The following is a 22,283-nucleotide window of genomic DNA, read 5'->3' on the forward strand; positions in this document are numbered from 1 at the left end:
TTTCTCCAAATGGTTCACTGAGAGCTTGTCCGGGACATGGGTTTCGTTCAGAATCTTCATTAAGGCCTGACAATGATCGTTCGAATGGATCAATAAGGATAGCAACGAAATCTGGGCTGGGGTCTTCCTCAACTGCTCTATAATTGAGTAGCCTTGTGCCTTCATCTTCTTCAAAAACTCCTCTGCTTTTTCCTCCATCACTGGCTTCTTGATTGTTACAGGATTGGTCCTTCTCAATTCTGCGGGAACAAAACACCTTCCCGAACGAGTTAACCCCTAAGCCTCGCATACTTCTTCCACAACCTCCTTCCCCTTATGCATCACTGCCACTTGACTGTAGCTCCATGGCACAGCTTTCTCATTTGTTATCGGCAACTGCATTGCTGGCCTGATAACAACTGGTTCCACGTGGACCCCCTTCACCACCAACACTGGTTTGCTTGATACTCCCTACAGCACTGCCCTGACTGACTCTGGCTTATTCGCAGCAACAGACAAACCTTTCCCCACTACCACAAATGGCTTGTCATCTACCTTTCCCAACTGTACCACTGCCTTTCCACTGGTCGACTTTTCGTTATGACTGGCATAAATCATCATTACCGTTTGTGAGGGTGTTTTAGGTTTCCATCCTTCGTGCACTAGTTCGATCATGTGGACCTCATGGTGCACCGGTAACGGGTTTTCATTGATGTTGGGTGCCTCTGGTGCCTGAACCTCGATCCTATTTGTTTCAATAAGATCTTGTATGGCAGTCTTCAACTTCCAACACGTCTCAGTATCATGTCCGGTAGCCCCCGAACAATATTCGCAGCTTACTGAGTGGTCCAGATTTCTAGGAAGAGGATTTGGCAATTTGGGTTCAACAGGACTTAATAGGCCTATCTGTCTCAACTTGTGGAACAAAGTAGTATATGTTTCTCCTAACGGAGTGAATGTTCTCGGCTTCTGCATCCTTTCGTTCCTGAAAGCCTGATTTCCGCGGAAGCTTGGCCCTGAAGGATTCCTGTAGGCCCTCGGTGGTGGATATGTGTTTTGTGGAGGTGGATATGTGTTTTGTAGAGGTGGATATGTATGTTGGGGAGCCGGCGCACGCCATTGCGGGCGAGCCGGAGGCTGGGTGTAAGTTTGGGCGTGATGGACGGCGAAATATGGCTCTTGTGGTGGATAATAGGGTTGTGGAGGATTGTATGGAGTGTGTGGATAGTTTGGGTAATAGGGTCTGGGTTGGTAGCGAGGGGAAGGACCTCTTGATCTGGACCAAGTACCTGCTTCAACTATTGCGACCTTCTCTCTCTTCTTTTTCCCGAGCGCACCTCCCGTGCCGCTTTGGATAGCCTGAGTTGTGGCCTTGATCGTCGAATAACTCATTATCTTGTTGGACCTGAGTCCCTCTTCAACCATGCCGCCCATTTTTACTACTTCATTGAAATATTTACCAACTGACGTCACCAGGTGACCAAAGTAAGTTGGCTCCAAAGTTTGTAAGAAGTAATCCACCATTTCACCTTCCCTCATTGGCGGATCGACTCTTGCTGTTGTTCTCTCCAACGGAATCCGAATTCCCTGAAGCTCTCTCCAGGCTTTTTCTCAAGTTTTAACAGTGTGAGACGGTCGGGGACGATCTCAAGGTTATACTGGAAATGACCTGCAAACGTTTGTGCTAGATCGTCCCAGGTATACCACCTACTAGGATCCTGCCTCGTGTACTATTCTAATGCAGACCCGCTTAAACTTTGACCGAAATAAGTTTATCAGCAGCTCATCCTTTCCACCTGTCCCTCTCATCTTGCTATAGAAACCTCACAAATGTGCCATGGGATCATCATGTCCCTCATATAGATCAAACTTTGGCATCTTAAAACCTGTCGGCAATTGAACATCGGGGAAGGGACACAGATCTTTATAGGACACACTGACTTGGCTGCCCAATCCATGCATATTCCTGAAGGATTGCTCCAGGCTTTTCACTTTACGGAGCACTTTGTCCTGCTCTGGATTCTTAGCTGGCCTCTAAGTTTCTGTTGGGAGCTGAAGGTGAGGGGTGTAAGTGTTTGGCTCGGGTGCTTTGAAGGTGAGTTCAGGAGGATAGTATTGATTGTCATGAACTTGAAACACTGGTTCATCGTATGATTTTTGCAATGTGGCGAGTGGAGGTGCCACGAAAACAAGAACAGCTGGTGGAGGAGGGTTTTGTTTGGGTGGTGAAGCTTGGGGATTATAGGAAGTTTCCCCTTGATAGTATTGGGCAATGGGGAAGCTCACTGATGGACCAGTGGAAGGGTATTCCGGAGTCCGAGCTGGTGAAAGGGAAGGAGTAGGGGGAAGTTTTGGTGATGTTTGTCCCTTAGCCCAGGCTAGGTACATCCCAGCTATCTCTTGTCTCAACCTGTCTACTTCCTCCTTCATCATTTGCATCTCCGTCTTTTCCTCCTCAACACTTTTGTCTGAACTAGACATACTTTCCGGAATGGGCCCTTTTGATCTTGTGTGGTAATGGTAATCTGCCAGAACGTTCTAACGAGCTAACTGTTTTGAAATCTCTTTCTCTGGTATTAACAACAAACTTGTTAGCGTTAGAGTTTAACACATATTGCACTTTCACATTGGGGAATGCAATGTTCCTAGGCAGTTTAACCATTTCTAACATGTTTTTGCTTCGACTGCAATGCGTCATTCCGGCTAATGTCCTTTCTTTATTCACTTTGCCTTTTCTTTTTATCTTTTAGTGGTGGTCGAATCTTATGTAGATTGCCTACGTATCATGTCCCCGCATGAATCAGACCGGGCGTAGTTCTGCCATAAGTAAAATAAAGACACAATTTTGCGTTTTATTACTAAAACATGCTATTACAAGCTATCATTTGAAAAAAAAAACGAAATACAGACTCCACACTATTAACATTGTTTGATATGAAAAGAGAACAGAGGGGTAGGCAACAGACTCTTAAAAACAAACAATTGCAGACTTGAACTAGGGATACATTAAAGCCTTGAATTTTGATGCCCGCGAGGCATCGTTCGGCCTTTCCGTGGGCTTTGGTGCCAGGCCTCTTTGCAAGCTTTTTAATTCTCCATGATCCGGTGGACATAACCAATGACTGAGGCAAAAAGGGTGTCACGGGGCATTTCCTCACATGTTAGGCACTTCGTGGTGATGTAGTGCCCAATCTCATCGATCCTGCCCCTGATTCTATCCCTTTCCATACACAGCTGTTCTATTCGTTGATTCTTTAAACCCAATACTTGAGTGTTGTCAACGAGCTGATCTTGGAACCTCTCCATTTGCTCTTCCATTCGGGCTATTGAATCATAGCAGCGCTCCCTGTCCGTTCTAGCATCTCGGGTTTGTTTAAAGACCCGATCTCTCAGAGTGGAATTTATTTCTCTTAATATTGCAATGCTCCCTTCATAATCCCTTCTCACTTGCCATAGGTGCTTTTTCCGCACTGCTGCACCTTTTGCCCATCTGGCCCGCATTCTTGCTATGCTAGCCTCAGATCTTTCCAAGTCTTTTTGACTTTCAATGACCTGATTCCTTAACCTTGCTCTCAGCCTTTTATCGGACCGGCTTCTCCGTTGGTTGTCGACATCCATTTCTATTTTCCGGATTTGAGCTTTGAGGATCTCGCTTTCCCGGGCTAATTTGTTCTTTTCTCCTTCATCGACAGCAACCTGCACCTTATTCTCAAAATTTAGATCCTTAATCTGTTGTTTCAGCTTGCCTATTTCGGCCCGGTATTCTCGCTCTTTGGCAAACCAGTCCCGCGGTTCTTGCGACGCCTCAATGAACTCTTGAATGTGGGCTTTTTTGGCTAGTCGTTTTGGCTCATCTCTTACAACATATCTCTTTCTGTACTAGGAGATATAAGCCGGTGAGACTTCACCTCGGGATAGATCGCGCACTCGAGTGTTTACCGTTAAATATTGGCATTCATTCCATATAGAACGAACGACTTCTTCATGAAATTGGTCGTTGATACCCACCTCGATTGCATAAATACTGAGATCTTCATCTGGATGTACCACTTGACACCTCCCTAACTGTCTCATCACCCGGTAAGGCGCATAAGGTTGAATGCCTCGGAGTCCCATTAAGAGGAAGTAAGGACCTGTGACGGGCATGTATACAATTTCTTCAACAGGAAGCCAACCCAATGTCCACCCTATTTGTGTTGCTGTGATGGTGCCAAGGCAAGATACCCAGTCTTCAGACCCTTCTGGCAATTTGAGCCTTGAAACCCTCGTGTTATATCCTTCAATGCAACCTTCGTTTGTAGATCTACAGCTCATATACTGAGGATGATGACACAAGTGCTCGATCATCCACATTTGCAATAACAAATTGCATCCTTCAAAAAAATCTGCCCCGACTTTATAGGCTGTGAGAGCTCGGTATATCTCGGATACTATCATAGGGGCCAGCATGCTTTTGTTGTTGGTAATTAGGACCTTGACGACTCTAGCCACCTTTAAATCAATATTTCTATCTTTCCGAGGAAACACCACAATGCCCAAGAATGCTACCATGAAGGGGAACCGCCTATGTTCATCCCATTTTGTCCGATTCCCTCTGCTGCAAACCCCGCTTTCCAGATCGTCGAACCCTCCTATATGCCCATACCTCTGGTATATGAACTGCAAAGTAGAAAAACCCCTATCCAATTCAGAGTACGAGACTCCCTTGCTTATCTTCAGCAGATCCATGAACTTGTGCGAATTGACGGCTCTTGGTGCAATCAGATATTTGTGCCTTAGCCCCTCAGTAATGTCCATATATCCTGCTACCTCTTCTAAGGTTGGGGTGAGTTCAAAATTCGAGAAGTGGAATACGTTGTGGACCGGGTCCCAAAATGTAATCAAGGCCTTTATGATGTCACATCTGGGTCTGACGTTCAACAAACTGGTGAGACCTCCCAGATGTAGTTTGATCTTATCTCGCTCTGACTTTTCCAAATCCTCCCACCACAAGCGCAACTCCAAAGGGATCTTGCTCCTAACTGTTACCGGCAAACTTGGACCCGTGCTCATTCTGCATGTTTGTTTGGGGTGATTTAAGACTCATTGGACTCAAAGGAAGAATTGACACACATTTAAAACTTCGGTCTTGTCAATACGACCTTTCAACACTTCGAAGAAGATTTAAAGGTTGTGTTTTACCAACCGGACGAAACATTGAAAATGACCAAAAGTGGCTATTTTCGCAAAAACAACCTTCCGGCGTCTTTTTAGGGCATTCGGCTATTTTTTACAAGAATGAAATCACCCGACTTATTTACGACGAAATTTTTTTTGACATTTGTGGCTATTTTGCAAAAGGGGAGGTTGGACCCGATGAGGGTTGCCTACGTATCTCACATCCTGTGAGAATCAAACCGGCGTAGTTCGCCACGATCAATAAACTAATTCTGACAACAAGACTTGTTTAAATAAATTACCCTAAAAACATTTTTTTTTCACAAAATTTTAGCAGAGTTTGCCGGTAACTCAGAATTATCTCTCTACACTACTATTTTATTTTTTTTATTTTTAGAAGTCGGTCAGCATGCAAGTCTGCGGCAAATAATGCATAAAACACACAGGATGCGGCAGGATAGTCTTTTCATTTCAGGTTGCTTGTCCTAGACGGACCCAACCCCTGTGTTGAGTCCCCTAAGTCAAATGCACATGATGCAAATAAGCATTCCTACTAGGGATCCGGCATGAGGTTTTGTTATACTAGGTTTATCCTAGGTGTTTGTTCTAGACCTGGCTTACCCGAGCGGACAACTCGAGCCGAGGATGGGAACTGCGTACCGGTAACCAAAAGATCATCCGGTTTTGCAACTCCTTCGAATCCTCGTTCTATTTTGGGATAGGACACTAATAGAAAGAAGTCACGACCAGCGTGCACTCCTCAAGAGAGAGAAGAGAGGGATTTTCGTAGCAGTTTATATATACAATTCAGATAATATCAAAGCGGTAAAAGCAACATTTAGCACATTAAGCCTAAACATGTAGTAAAATCAGATAATAAACAATGCCAGATACGACAATTATTATAAGCTCAAATTCTGAACCCTGAACCAGAGATTGTGGGTTCAGTTCCCAGCAGAGTGGCCAGAGCTGTCACACCTCTTTTTTTCGCCTGCGCCGCCCGCAAAAGGGACTCGGAAGGGAGTTTATTCCAATTAAAGGACAATCGAAACGGGATTTATTTATTTATTTCAGAGTCGTCACTTGGGAGATTTATGGTGTCCCAAGTCACCGGTGAATCACAAATCGAGGAAAAGAATGACTCTGTTTAACAGTCTGCGTACCAGAAATCCGGATAAAGAATTCTATTAACCCGGGAGAAGGTGTGAGGCATTCCCGAGTTCCGTGGTTCTAGCACGGTCGCTCAACTGTCATATTCGGCTTGATTATCTGATATAATACCTGTTGAACATATGTGCGAATTTTAACTTTTAACCGCTTTTATCGTTATTATTATTTTTTTTATCGAGAATTGCAACCTCGTGAAAATATATCTCGAACCACGTTACAATCAATGTACCCCTGGTCGTCGACACACTTCGACTCCGTTGAGATTTGGATTTGAGTCACATAAATGTGCACCCGAGTTTAGGAAAATAATATTATTAAATACGCGCCTAAGACTAACGCGTTGTTATTATTTTGGGTAGGGCCGTGAAATTTGCTAAACGGTCCGTCTCAGAATCTAAGTATTTTAAAATAAATAATTATTGAGGGCCCCGCAATTTTGTATTTATTTTTGGCGAAGCACGCCTCATTTATTTTAAGGATATCCTAAAATGACTATATTTTTATTAAATTCGTCTCTAAAATAAATGAGAAAAAATTCTAATTAATTACATGCTTAAAAAAACGTAACATATTAAATGCTAGATTAAGACAAATGTTAACGGAAAGGAATATTACTAAAATTGAAATTATAAATACAATACGGAATCAACAAATAATATATTCAAAAGAAACTAATTATCCTATAACTAGATTAAACTCGCATTGTTAGATGACTTGGACCGTTGGAATTAATTATTTACAACTATTTGAAATTACAATCAATCTTTATTACTAATGCATATTCGAAAATTTATTAAATTTAAACATTAACTCGTCTTGTTTGAACTCAAATCATGCCATAATGCCTAATTCGCGAAATTAATTTAAATTCATGCTTTAACTAAATTTAGCTACATGTTCACGATTAACCTAATGTTGACAATATTAAAACCTTCATAGCTAGTGAACTTAATCAGTTTTGCCAAGCCGATTCACTAAAGACCAACTTATATTATTTTCCTCTTATTCCAATTATTAAACAGTTTGACAGTAATGAGCATGCTTAAATATATACTACCTAATAATCAAACTAAAGTAGAGTATTATTTAATACATCACTACAAGATGCCTAGTTATGCAAAGCAACAGAAATTTACAGAATAATAATACATGAAATAGCCTAAATACAATCAGTAAAAGAAACAAAGAAAAAGCTAAATTAAAACTTCAAAGTTCCATTCTTCATATGTATTCATGCTTTCACATTTCAGCTTACAATATGCCAGAGTTACAGTTGTGTACCTGGTATTGCCAATACAAGAAGAAGAAGGTCAGCAAAGTAGTATATAACACAGCAACAGCAACAACCAACAAACGGAACAACCAGTGACAGATTTGAAAAATTTGAAAACCCAAATAAAAATCGAGCAGTAACCAGTGAAGTAGTAGCAAATAACCAACCAAACTCAAGGAACAAACCACATGAAAATTCAGAAACACCAACAATAATCAACGGGCAAAAACAAAGTGAACCTTTTTTTTTTTAGATTGAAAGACCAGTTAATGTTTAACCCTTAATTCTCTCTTAATGTTTAGAAAATTCTTTCTTTTAAACTCTCTTCAAATTCGAATCCGCAAAAATCTTTTAATATTTCCGAATTCTTCTCCTCCTAATGTTCAGCTAATTCCCCTCCTCAATTATGTCCAAGTCTGCTCTATTTATGCCTCATAACAGACCCCTTAATCAATTAAACAAATAATAAAACAATCCACTTTCTCTTACCAAACCCACAACTACATAAAAAATGCAATTGTTATTTTATTTAATCAACTTTTCTTGAGCCCCGTAATCCTACTATGTCTTATTCCTCATTATTGATTAAACAAATGCATTATTCCCCACTACCACATGTCTTGTCCCCCACTATATTATTTTAATATTATTAGCTTAGTGGATATAGCACTCAAAATAAATAATTGTTTAGATTTTCAATTCCAAAAATACCCCTCTAAAATTACTGAAATTACCATTCTACCCCTGAAAATACTGCAATTTACCATTCTACCCACATCAGCTATAACCAATCCTCCTAATCAATTAATCAATTAATAAACAAACTCTGAATAAACAAACTCACTTATCAAACTCCTAATCAACAACATTCATGAATTACTTCAACAAAGTCAGATTCATATCAGAACAAACTTAACAGAACAAACAAGTAGATTCAAATCACTAAACTCAATCATCAATTGATCTTCAAATAAAATCCAACAACATTACAACCAAGATAAAGGATTCAATGATTCAAAAACATTGTTTTGAACTAGTAAGGTCAAAATTGATTCACACAGATACAAAGGAATAAACTAACTATATTGGGAATAAAATCACAATTAACTTAGACAAAACCTATACGCCCAGGGAACCAAACAACGTGATGAACAACAAAGAGCAAACTGATACCATTTTGACTGAACAACCAACAGCAAACTACAACAACACGAATATACAAACCAACTAAAGGAAACAAGATAATATGACAAATAATAGAGACAAACGATTATGTAAAACTTCTTATGTGATTCAACAATTAAACAAACAAACATCACAAATGAAAGGGCCAAGATATTAGTATCACGTGAGTCATAAAACTGGAATGAAGGAAATTGAATGAAAGCAATTCATACACCCCCGACGCAAGATTTGAAAATCGAAAGATGAGCAAAGTTAGAATATGACCTCTTAATAGAAACTTCTTTATTTTCAACATCAAAGAAGCTCCATTGAAAAGCTCGATTTTTTGAATCACGAGCGGAACTAACGAACGGACGATCTCGTTGGACCCAAACTCGAACTGGCGACTGGACATGAACTTCGAACCTCAGTTTCCGCCACCTACAATGTTTTTCCGCTACTCAATCTGGTTTTTATTTTCTACGACAGGTGTGTATGTGTGTGTTTCTCGTCTCTTGCAGTGAGGACGATGGGTGAGGGTGATGTGCTGGAGAAGATGACGTTGGGTCTGTTGGTGGCATTGGACGCCGATGGAGAAGGCTGGAGCTTCGCGACTGCCGTTCGAGCTGGGGTTGTTGTGGTCATGCAAACGTGAGCTGGGTGTGTGCGATGAAGAAGACGAAGCTCAGGCGTGGTTGTGAGGACGTGAGCTATGTGTGTGGTCGACGGGAATGGAGGTGAAGAAGATGAGAAGGGTCATTTGGTTGGTGTATTGGTTGCTGCTGTGATGGTCGTTCATGGCTGGAGCTTCGCGACTGGAGGGTCGTTGGTTGTCGAAGACGAAGCAGCGGCAACAGGTGAAGGCGGATGACTGGAGTGAGGGAGATGGTCGTGGTCGTGGTGGAGCTGGAAGGAGGGCAGCCATGGATGTCGAGGGAGCTTGGAGATGGTCGTTTGGAGAAGATGAAGAGAAGAGGGAGGGCGGGTGTTTTAGTTTTTTTTTTGTTAGGGATGGGGAATGAAAAATGAAATGAAGAAAGGGGGTGGTCCGTTTGGGTTATGGGGTGGACCTGGTCGGGTTGACCCGGTGGGGTTTTGGTTCTTTGGGCCTGTGGAAGAAAAGGCCCAATCCGATTTTCTTCTTCTTTTATTTCCATTTTGCTTCTTTTTCTTTTCTTTTCTTAAAACAAAACTAAAATTCCAAAAATTCTAAATTAACATATAGAACTAAATTAATTTATAAAAGTACTAATTAACTCTTAATAACAACTAAGACACAATTAAATAGCAATTAACGATAAAATCACACAATTTGGACACTAAATGCTAAAATGCGAAATACATATTTTTGTAATAATTTTTTATTTTTGTAAAACAAACATAATTACTCCTACTTGTAGAAATAAATCCTAAATGCAAATGCGACATATTTTTGTATTTTTTTTAATTTAATAAATAAACATGCACAGACAAATACAAATAATTAAAGAAAAATAACCCAAAATTCATAACAATTGCAAACAAACAAAAATTATTTTATTTTGAATTTTTGGGAGTAGTTCTCGTATAGGGCAAAATCACGTGCTCACAGTCTTTATAAAAAGGTCTGGATCTGAATGTGTTATAATCGATGTGTATGTTGATGATTTAAATATCATTGGAACTTCTGGGGAGCTTCCAAAAACAGTAGACTGTTTGAAGAAAGAATTTTAAATGAAATATCTTGGAAAGACAAAAAAATTTCTTGGTCTACAAATTGAGTATATGAAAGATGGAATATTTGTCCATCAATCAACATACACCGAAAAGATTTTAAAGCGATTCTATATGGATAAAGAACATCCATTGAGTACCCCCATAGTTGTGAGATCACTTGATATAAAGAAAGATTCATTCCGACCTCATGAAAATGATGAAGAGCTTCTTGGTGCCGAAGTACCATATCTTAGTGCAATTGGGGCATTAATGTATCTTGTCAATAATTTCCGACCAGATATAGCTTTCTCAGTAAGCTTATTGGCAAGATTTAGTACTTCTCCAACACAAAGACACTGGAATGGTATTAAACATATATTCTGATACCTCCAAGGGACCATTGATATGAGTTTATTTTATTCAAATGAATCTAAGCCATCATTGATTGGTTATGCAGATGCAGGATATTTGTCTGATCCACACAAAGGTCGATCTCAGACAAGCTATTTATTTACAAGTGGAGGTACTGCTATATCATGGCGTTCGACAAAACAAACTATGGTTACTACTTCTTCAAATCATGCAAAGATAATAGCCATTCACGAAGCAAGTCGAGAATGCATTTGGTTAAGATCTATAACTCAACACATTCAGCAAACATGTGGTCTTTCTTCGAAAGAGAATATTCCAACAATATTGTATGAAGACAATGTTTCATTCATAGCTCAATTGAAAGGAGGATATATCAAAGGAGATAGAACAAAATACATTTCACCGAAATTCTTTTTCACTCATGATCTTCAGAAGAATGGTGAAATAGATGTACAACAAGTTCGTTCAAGTGATAATTTTGCTGATCTGTTCACTAAGGCGTTACCAACCTCAATATTTGAAAAGCTGATATATAAGATTGGAATGCGTCGTCTTCGAGAGATTAAGTGATTTTTCATTAGAGGGAGTAACTACACGCTGCACTCTTTTCCTTAACCAATGTTTTGTCCCACTGGATTTTTCTGGTAAGGTTTTTAATGAGGCAGCAAGCAATGCATATTATAAATAACTATATACATCCCAATATTTTTTTTGTAAGTTTTTAATGAGACACATTATCTTACATGGACATCCAAGGGGGAGTGTTATGAATAGTTTGTACATTGGATACTACTTTGGATACTACATTGGATGCCCATGTTGTGAATAACTTAAAGATTAAATTTCCTACTTTATGTCCATCATCTTTACTTTTTATGCATATAAAAGACTATGTAATTGCAATGAAAAAATACACCAAAGTGAAAGAAGAAAACACTTCTCCCTTTTTTATATCTCTTCTTATTTATATTTTACTGCATTACTTTTATTTTATTACACTAATCATATTTTTGTTTTTTTTTTATTTTTAATTTTTTTTTGTTTACTTCTACCTAGAGGAGAATCCAAGATTAATAGTGAATTAATTGTACTATTAAAATTATGGGTTCATATCAATATTTATTAAAATTTTAGTAAGTTTTTAAATATGTATCTATACTCCGTATCAAAAGTTATGGTTCCGATGAACCTATAACCGAAAGGCTACATCCGCCTCCGGTCTTACCCGTAACAGGAGCCACTTGGCTTAACACTTTAGCAACCCGTTCTTGTGTTTAAATTTCACTTCAATTTTTTTTAAAGTCCAAATGCTATGAAGGTGTTTTATGATTAAAAAAAAGGTGTTTTCTTATGTTCCCAAAGTGTTAATGCATGTATATTCATCCTACTTTGATCATTTCATTATTTAATGGGAGGTTTCATATATGATCTTGAGAATAAAGTTGCATATGGTAAGGACTCTTTACCTTTAAAGTAAGAATTTTCGATGCGAACCTGAATTAAGCGAATCTTAAAGTGGATAGATAGACGTCGAATTTACAAAAAAGGAAAACTCTACATCTATTACTCTCACTTTTGTTTTTCTTTGAACCTTTTAATTACAAGCTATTTTCACCCTTTGTTTTGTATATAAAATCATGTAATACTTCATTTCCTCCCATGCTATTAATTCATTTATCTACTTCTCTATAATTCTTTAGCTTTTATAATTTTTTGACATGTGTAGCCGTATACATACTTGCTTGGCCAAATACATAGACAACCCGTTGAACTTGGCTCCATTTTTCATTTTGACACTCTATCTCAACCTTGTTCCATTTTGGCCCTCCAACTCTATTTCTTATGTTTCATTTTGGCACTCTATCTCAACCTTGTTCCATTACAGGTTCGAAAGTTTGCGCATGAGGCAGATTTTTTTGGCAAAATGTCTTCTCCAACGATAATAAAATAACTGTTGGCCCCATATTTAATCCCCCAACTTCCTTCCCCATTATTTCATCGTCATTATTTCCTTCCCCATTTACTGTTACCCCATCTTCATTCTCAAAGTTTCAAAGCTTTCATCTGCCGATTTCATACCTGGCCATCCAGAAACCTTCAAGCTTTTATAATTTTATTGTTCGTTTATTTAATTTGGTTAATTTTTTTATGGGTTTTTTTTCCATCTAAGCTTGAAGTTTGAAATAAATCCATGTCTCAGAGAAAATTATTTTCTCACAATAGAATGAATATTTGTTCTAATGGATTTCAAGTTGAACTGAAAGTATCATGTACACCAAGAAATTCAGGTCATTGCTTTTATGGGCAGGGGCGTATGCATGATTTTTTATAAGCGGTGCCGACATTTAAAGATGGGATCAAATAAATCAATTATTGTAATGACATTATATAAAGATTTAAAAACAAAATCTATAACATATGAATAAAACACAATTAAGTACATTACTACAATTCTACTAGACAAGTTTTGTTTTTTTTAAATGTATTACAATAGCATAGTTTTGCCCTTGACTAATGGTCAAGAGTTCAAGTCTCCAATTTTATCTTTTTAGCATACAATATAAGGGGGAAAACTTTTCCAAAACTAATAATGTATGTAGCTGGATGGAATCGAACTCCTGATCTTATCAACAAAATTGCAGCGCCCAACAAGGTGAGCTAGGAGAATTTGGTGTGAAGCAGTGCCACTTTATTTACTTGTTTCATCTTTGTATCAGTTGGATATTTATATACTAGTATTTAGTAAAAATTTCCGACCAAGACACCGCTTGAGTCAAGGTACGTCTGCCCCTGTTTATGGGTATAAATTTGACAAAGTAAGTGAACCATTTTCGGATTTTATTTTTAGTATTGTCATTTTCTTGTCTCTGTTTACATTGATTCATCTGCTTTATTTTTTGTATTTTACAGTGTGGCTGCAATTACTTTAGATGCCCCTGTTTATGGGTGTAAATTTGACAAAGTAAGTGAACCATTTTTGGATTTCATTTTTAGTGTTGTCATTTTCTTGTCTTTGTTTACATTGATTCATCTGCTTTCTTTTTTGTGTTTTACAGCGTGGTTGCAATTACTTTAGATGGCATGATGACGAGTTTCCAGCTCAAGCGAACAAGATTTGCTAAACAGAGTAAAAGAAAGCGTGATTGCAATTACTTTAGATGGCATGATGACGAGTTTCCAGCTCAAGCGAACAAGGTTATTTATGATTTGCTAAACAAATTAAAAGAAAGAGATGCAGTTGGAAGAAATTAGTTGTGTTTCTTGTTGTGTTTATGCTATGGAATTGGCTAGGTTTTTTCGATTTTTATTGATGTAATTTGAATCAAAAGCTTGATGTAATTTTTCGCTCCTTTGAACGAGGAGCAGATTGCCTGTTTTCAAGAATCATGTAATAATGCAGAACCAAATAGGAGATTGTACAAAAGCTTAAAACTAAGTTAAATGCTAGAACCCTTATCTTATCTACAAGTACACGGGGACTCAGTATTTTAGGAAAACCGAAAACATACAAATGACAAAACAACAATGCTGGGAAGCATGCTATATAACAAAGAGAATTGTTGTAAATGATCACCAACATACTTCCTTCTCAAATTAGATTCATTTCTTCTCTTCCATCCAATTAAGTTCGAGAATATTGATCGCCTATAATTTCACCAAACGAGGGATATGGTTTCTTATTCTACCTCAAAATAATAGGACTGATACATAGTAAATTGCAAAAGAATAAACTTTTTAAGCTTCATATTGACAGGCCTCAAACAATAATAAAGCACAAATCAACTACCAAACAACATAACACTTGAGCTGCCAGATGCCAAAGTTTCATTCTTTACACAAAACCAACTCTTTCAAAATACACAACGTAAGTTTGCAACTTTTAGAAGTAATAAAGCTGCCAAAAGCCAAAAATATAACAATGTATTTAAATCACATTCTTGAAACAAAACTGCCAAAAACATAAGACTTCACATGGTGCCACTATTTTGTCAAAAGAAAGACACTGCATGTTGCTTCCATTTCCTTGGGCCGAAACAAATGAAGATGAGGATGTGACACTTTGTTGAAAAGACCCTATATTCGTTGTTGCTCGCATTTGCTGCAGTTGAGAAGTTGTTACTGTATTTTCCCCCTTCCATTTGAGACCACGAGGCTTAAATCCAATATTTATATTTGTTGCAGATGTATCTTTGTAAGTTTCAGGTGTTATCAATCTCTCATAAAGTATACCGGGCTGCAAAATGATACAAATTAGTCACTGCTTAGATGCTAAAAGCCATAGAAAAGTAATATAAGTTATAGCTTACATTGATAATTGTTCTTCCACTCCTAATATCTGTGTATACTCCAAAACTTGTTGCTGGCCTTGGCTTTTGAAGTCCCAGACCTCTACCCCTTCCCCTGCCTATACCAACAGATTGATTTTGGCTACTTCTTCTCACTGCAAATGTGTCATTACACATTGAAGGTGGATTGCTATTTTGAAATGATCTAGTTAGAGCTGGTGGCATTGATTGAGTTGGTTGATTGGAAGTGGATCTAGGATCAAAATCCAATAATTTTCGTACAACCTTATAACCATCCTCTTTTAATAGCATCAAAACACACATAAAAATACACAAACAAGTTCTTTTTAGGTTTTATATCTTTATCTATCCTAATCCAACAAGAACTTCCAGGATTTGTGCTTTTAATGATATCAACATAGTCACACAACCTGGAGAATTCCAACTTCTAGTCCCCCATGAACTGCTTGAGTACCATATACTTAGCTCTATAACATATAGTCCTTCCCACATATACACCTTCCTGATCCCTAACCCACCCCTTAATTTCCCAAATTTTAATATTTGGTTGGGATATAATCCTGTCTTTGCATTTGTGTGCAATGTACTTCGAAATGCACAACTTGTTTTTATTTTTGGTAGCACGCTTGTGAATTGGTTGGTATTTTTTCACAATAAAGTCACCAGAATCTCTGTCAGTGCTTGCATATAACTCCTATGTATATAGCCTTTTACTTTTACACTTTATTTTAATCTTGTGCTTCTCATTAGGCTTAAGTTTGAGCTGCACTTCGTACTCTATAGCATAAGATTGTACTGTTTTCCTAAAATGCACAACATTCCCAAAGACCATACTAAGCCCAAAGATAGTTATTTTACAATCTGGTTCAAACCTTAATTTTTTACTCTTCATTCTAGCTGGTAAGTCAAAACCCTTTCAGCTAGAACATCCAATTCATTTCTACTATCATCACTTCCAATACTGAACTGCTGCAGTAGTCCTCATCCCCCCTAATCTTCCAACATACTTGTCTCTTTTGTTTGACCTCTCAATGTCATAAAATCTTTTGTCTGCTCCAGCCTCTCCTAACGCAACCTCTTGGAGTAGGATTCTTCCTTTGTTTCTTTGGCTTTTGATTGTGTTTTCTTCTTCTTTCTTGCCTTAATGCTCTACACTCCTCATCTAACTCACTTTCATCTTCCTCGGGTATAACATCTAATTCAGATCCGCTACTCTCCAGATCTGAAGGTAAAATAGTATTGTCATCTCCTAGATTAGTGTTTTCTTCCTCTCCAGTCAAATATGTGTTGTTTTCTACCTGTTCAATGTGAAGTTGGTTGTCTATGGCAATTTGTTGTGCATTTATATTTTCTAAGCCATATAATATTGCCCTAGACCTCTTATTTATTGAATTGTCACCAACCTCAGGCCTAGTTAAAAAGCCAAATGGGACCTCCTCTTCCAGCAAACCAATATGGCTAATAAACAAATCAAGAAATGCACCATGTTTAAGGTAAGATACAATATTTAAAATCTGGTTGTCATTATCCAATAGAACAAAACCATTGGAATTAGAGTTAAATACATAGAGTCCCCCAATAGTTTCCTACCCCATATCCTTTGTATAATAGCTCAACTTGACAAAAGAAAAGTAATCTTTGTCAATAGAAGTTACCTTCATTTCTCTCTCACCAATGTATTTCGGGTCAGACGCTTTGGTAAAAGTTCCACCATGGTGGAAACGAACAAGAATATATTCCTCTGTCATTTTTTGAATTTACTCTGACATGAAAAAGAATAAAAAGCAGAAAGTCATGGTTAGAAGATTCTTCACCCACTATTTTTCGAAATTAAAAACCCTTGCTTTTGTATCAATTTCCCAATATACCACGATAAAAAAGAGCAATGCATGGACAAATCGACACTTACCAGTACAAGAACCACGTTAATAAACAGTAGCTACTTATAAGGCCAACAACAATCAAAACTACTCTTTAAATCAGTCTCGAGTGTTGATGAATATGAAGAAAATGTCATTCTTGTCTTCAGATGATGAAGAACTCACCGAAAATGATGGGTTCATCATGTGCGATTAGGGGTTCGGGAAGGAGCTTAAGGTACTATTATAGCCTGTTTGGCAAGCTCCTCGAGAGGCCAAAAATGCTTCTTTTTTTTTTTACCAAAAACATTTTTTTTCCTAACTTGATGTGTTTGACCAAGCTTATTTAGGGAAAAAAAGTGCTCTTGGGAAGAAGCAGAAGCAGTTTCAGAGAAGCAGAAAAAAGTAGTTTCTTTCCAAAAGTAGAAGCAGAAGCAGTTTTGACTTTTCTTCTTACCTAAAATACCCTTAACAAAATATAGTATATACCAAAATAACCCTTAAACCTAATACTTAGGATATTAATTTATAAATATTTCTTCTTATTTTTAGGAAAACTTTCTAATATATAGTGACTTCAGGGGTGAATGCTTTTATATTTGTTGAAGGAATTTTAATACATTTAACTTATATTAAAAGAATTAAGTACTTTTAAATTTTATTTTTATATTTTACTTAAGTAAAATGAATTTTTTTAATTATTGCATGTAATAACAAAATTTTGAGATTATTTATTTACTTATAATATTAATTATTAAGTAAATCTATTCATGTCCTTATTCGTAATTTCACACTTAAAAGCAATTTCTAAAAAGCTTGGCCAAACACAAATTATTTCTCAAAAGTGTTTTTCAGACTGATTAGCCAAACACAAACTGCTTCTCTCTAAAAGTAGTCAAAAACACTTTTGAAAAAAGTACTTCTCAAAATAAGTTGATTTTTCCAGCTTGGCCAAACATGCTATAAGTCAGGTAGGGATTTGTTTCAGAGAGAAAATAAGAAGCAGCCTTAGTTTTTCGTGGGATATTTTAGTATTGACCCGTTTGACATGGATGAAAAAATCAGGTGGCAACATTTAATTGGATGTTTATTATACCTTAGATTTATGTATACATGCGCTATAGTTTTTGCCCTAGTTTCAGTTTTTGTATCAAAGTGAAACATAAGAAATAAGGTTGGAGGGCCAAAATGGAACAAGATTGAGACAGAGTGCCAAAATAAAAATTGAATATGTATTTGACCAAAAATCATTATACTATTATAGTCTAATGCATGTTCCTCTGAAAAAGTATTGAGTTGCATTTGATTAGACTTCAACTTCTAGAAAACACCAAATATCACATTCTATTTAGAAAAAATTGCGGGTCGGAGCAGATCCATATCAGGCATGTATGAAAGCCCAGGCCCATTTACTTGTTATATGTGAAGTGAAATTTTTTTCCTACCAAGCTGCTAAACCTTCAAACTTGGAAGTTCAGAACTTCAACTAGGGTTTTGGCAAGATGATCATTCCGGTGCGCTGTTTCACCTGTGGCAAGGTAATTTTGCTTCTTATTCTTCATTATTTCAGAAGAAACGAAAGAACCTGTTATTTATATATTTTCCGAAGAAAAGAAGCTGATTTTTTCTTATTATTTTTGAGTAATTGATTTCGTGGAACTGATTTTGTTCAAATATTGGTTGTTTCTTTACATGCTTAGGTCATTGGAAACAAATGGGATGAATATCTTGATCTTCTCCAAGCTGATTACTCCGAAGGGTAAGAATCCCTACATACCCTGACCCCTTACACCCCCCTCCCCTCCAAAAAAACAACAAAAACTGCCGCTAGGTATTTTAATGGTATGTGAATTGGTCAATAGTTTCCTATTGTGGAACAACTAATTATTAAAAATGAGAACTTTTGGTAATCCAGCTGAAAATGGGCAGCGACTACCTCTCAATCCCAATAGAGTTGATAATTGGACTATTTTTTACATTGTTAGTCAACATATCCGGGCTCTTGACAGAGAATGTGAAGCTTTAGGATGTAAATCTTACATATGCATAGGGGCTGCTGCAGGGGCGGATCTATGTACAAGCTTGAGGGTGCCACGCCACCCGGGCGACTTGGTTGAAATTCTATGTATATGTATGTAGTTGTATGTATGTAGAAGAAATTGGCTAAATATTAATCTTGGCACCCGGAGTAATAAGGTGGCGCAAGGTGCCTGTGGTAGAGGGTCAGCCTTCTCTCCCAAGGCGCGCGAGTTCGATTCCCAGTTGATATGCATTTTTAGTATGCTGTGTTTCAGTTGATCCTTCTCCAAACTATCATTTTTCAGCCGATCATCTGTTATTCTCCTCCTCTTCTCTTCTTTCTTCTTTCAAGAAAAATAAAAAGAGCATCGATTAAAATAAATATTGCTACCAATAAAGTTTAATATTTTATTTTTGACAAAATAAATAAATTAATAAAGCAGGAGAATTTGAAACAACCTATCTCCATAAGTTAGGGGTAAGGTTTGCGTACACATTACCCTCCTCAGACCCCACTATGTGGGATTATGCTGGTATGTTATTGTTGCAAAGTAGGAGTAATTGATATAAATTCACCAAATCCGTATGCCAAATGCAAAGGACAATAGCCATTTGTGGGTTTGCTTCAGTTTCTACTACTGAATATGGTTTGAGGGCATTGAATTCTGAGGGCATGAGTGATAGATTAAAAAAAAGTGATAGAGAAATCCACAATATTTCAAATTTCTCTTCCCAAGCAAATTAGGATTCAGAATTTCTCTCATAATCTTGCTATGAGATTGTAGAACTTCATGACGGGGAATACCATGGTGAGGGAGAGCACTTCTGCACAATGTGAATTTCCTCGCTGACTTGTGCTATGTTCGTTGGAATAGCACTTTAGGATTCAGGCAACCAATATGCTGAGAAGTGTTATTAGTTGTGGTGTTGAGGACAACCCATGCTCTCTAAGAAGTGTTACTAGATATATTAACCCTCTTTGCGTACATCACCCGGCCTTGTGGTTGTACAGTTGGAAATTAGCAGCGTCTAATACTCTTGTTTGAAACTGCTAACAACATCTATGTAAATTAAAAAGATGAATAACTCGAACTGAAATCTAAAGTTGATCAACCCGACCTATTAATATTTACTCTGTTTGAATTGTGTAAATAACAATATGTCTATGTTTAAAGCAGTATGGCACCCGGAACCTCGGTATCTTGGATCCGCCTCTGGGCTGCTGTAGTCTTAATGTTATGGGTTCATTAATCCAGTAGTTTTGGCTCAAACCTTGTATATGTGTTAAAAAAGCCAATGATTCAAATGGACTGTGGTAGAATTCTTAAGTTGAACCCATAAAATTCAAATCTTAGATCTGCTTCTGCATAGGCGGAATTATACAAAACCATGCCAATTATTTGCTTCAGAAAGAAACTGACAGAATCCTGTAAAATCCTTTCACTTTCAGGGTTATTCTCATGGATCTCTTAATATGTATTCTCTCTTTCTGTAGGGATGCTCTTGATGCACTGAATTTGGTACGGTATTGCTGTCGTAGAATGCTGATGACACATGTTGACCTCATTGAGAAGCTTCTCAACTACAACAGTACTACCCTCCTTTCTCCCTCTCTGTAAATACATACGATGTTGTGAGAAGTAGATTAACATAGTATGCTTGAAATAAGAACTTTTGGTCCATTGACTGTGTGTGGCTACAAATCGTTTGGCTTGATATTGGAGCATAAATGTGTACTTAGCCTATAATGCCAATCAACAGGGCTATATTTAATAAATGTATCCTTGTTAATCTTGTAAGATGTATTAGAGGTTTGCAGTTGAACACATTAGAATTGGTTTAGGATATTGTGCAGTGTCAATAGACAGCGCTGTCACAATAATCACATGTAAAATTCTCAAGCAATTATCCTCCATCTCTATTACTTTTGCATTAAGGTGAAAGATTACTTTATGGACATAACTTTTCATGTGAAGTGGAAGAGTTGCACTTACTTTCAGTTGCTGAATATTTTGATACCACCAATGGTGAATAAACTACTTGTTCTTGACTTATTCTCCTCTCTTAATCATGTATTCAGCTGATAAAACCTCTTCTTAGAATAACTCGCAGCCATCTGTCGAATTGATTAATTACCTGTGTAGATTAGCATTTCCACAGAGTTATTGTGTATCATGATAGAAGCATAGCTCCAGAGTAGGAGGCCATTTCACCAGTCCCCTTCATGTTATCATGGAATCACCAAATCAATAATCATGACCACGGACTGTTGTGCACTTCCATTAGGCAGTCGGTCTATCTATCTATAGCAATAGCACCATAGCTTTTCCTATAAATATGTGCCTTGACAGGACATTTGGAAATTGTGCTACCCCTATTATTTTATTCAAGCAGTCAGCATCACCTCAACAAAGTAGACTATGATGCTATTTAAGACCAAGCCAATATGGAAATGCTAACCACATGGCTGATGCACTCATCAAAAGAACAATTAGAAAAACTATACTCATGTTCCGCAGAGAGGTGAACCTGGGAAAACCAGATAAAACTGTTAGTTAATGCTTTTATCTGTATGTTTCCATTGTAACCAATGGCGAACTTAAATAACTATTTTAGGTGCAACGGGATCTTAGTTGTTCATCTGTATCTAATTTAGCTGCTAAAATTTATATAATATTCTTGATATTTCAAATCTTCCAAGGTGCTGCATTTGGTTTATCACTTCTCAATACTTGCTGTTAAGAGAAGCTGGATTTGATGCTAACATAATCATCTTTTGCTTCTTTTTGTGGCAGCATTGGAGAAATCTGAGGGCACTTGAAATTTCCTGAAGTGATGAGCTTAAGTAGCAAGTGTTTATACCTAGAATGTTTCTCCTTTTGTCTGTTTCCTCTTTCTAGTTGGAAGGAGGTAGTTACAATGTTCCCATATGGAGTGAAGGCTTTCGAATCTTGTAACTCGTTAAAATAACATTCCAAGAAAGCAGTAAACAGAATTATGTTGAACACAGTAGGTGTCTGTTCAATTAGTGACGTAAACACTTTTCCCTTTCTCTTCTCTAATCCTTCAATGTAATAGAAATTTTATGAAAGGAAAAAACCCATCCTTTTGGCAGCTTATGAAGGTAAAGGAAGAAGATGGTCAGTTGGGAAGTGGAGGAAAGATTGCTAAAAGAAAAATTTCTACTGCAATATTTTTCCTCTACGTGTCCTTATCTTTTCTTAGAGAGTCAAATTAAGAGTAGAATAAGAGAGGGAAAATTAGTTGGAGCAAGCCTTGCATGTGAAA

Source organism: Nicotiana tabacum, chromosome 8 (genome assembly GCF_000715075.1).
Source record: "Nicotiana tabacum cultivar K326 chromosome 8, ASM71507v2, whole genome shotgun sequence".
NCBI classification, from domain to species: domain Eukaryota; kingdom Viridiplantae; phylum Streptophyta; class Magnoliopsida; order Solanales; family Solanaceae; genus Nicotiana; species Nicotiana tabacum.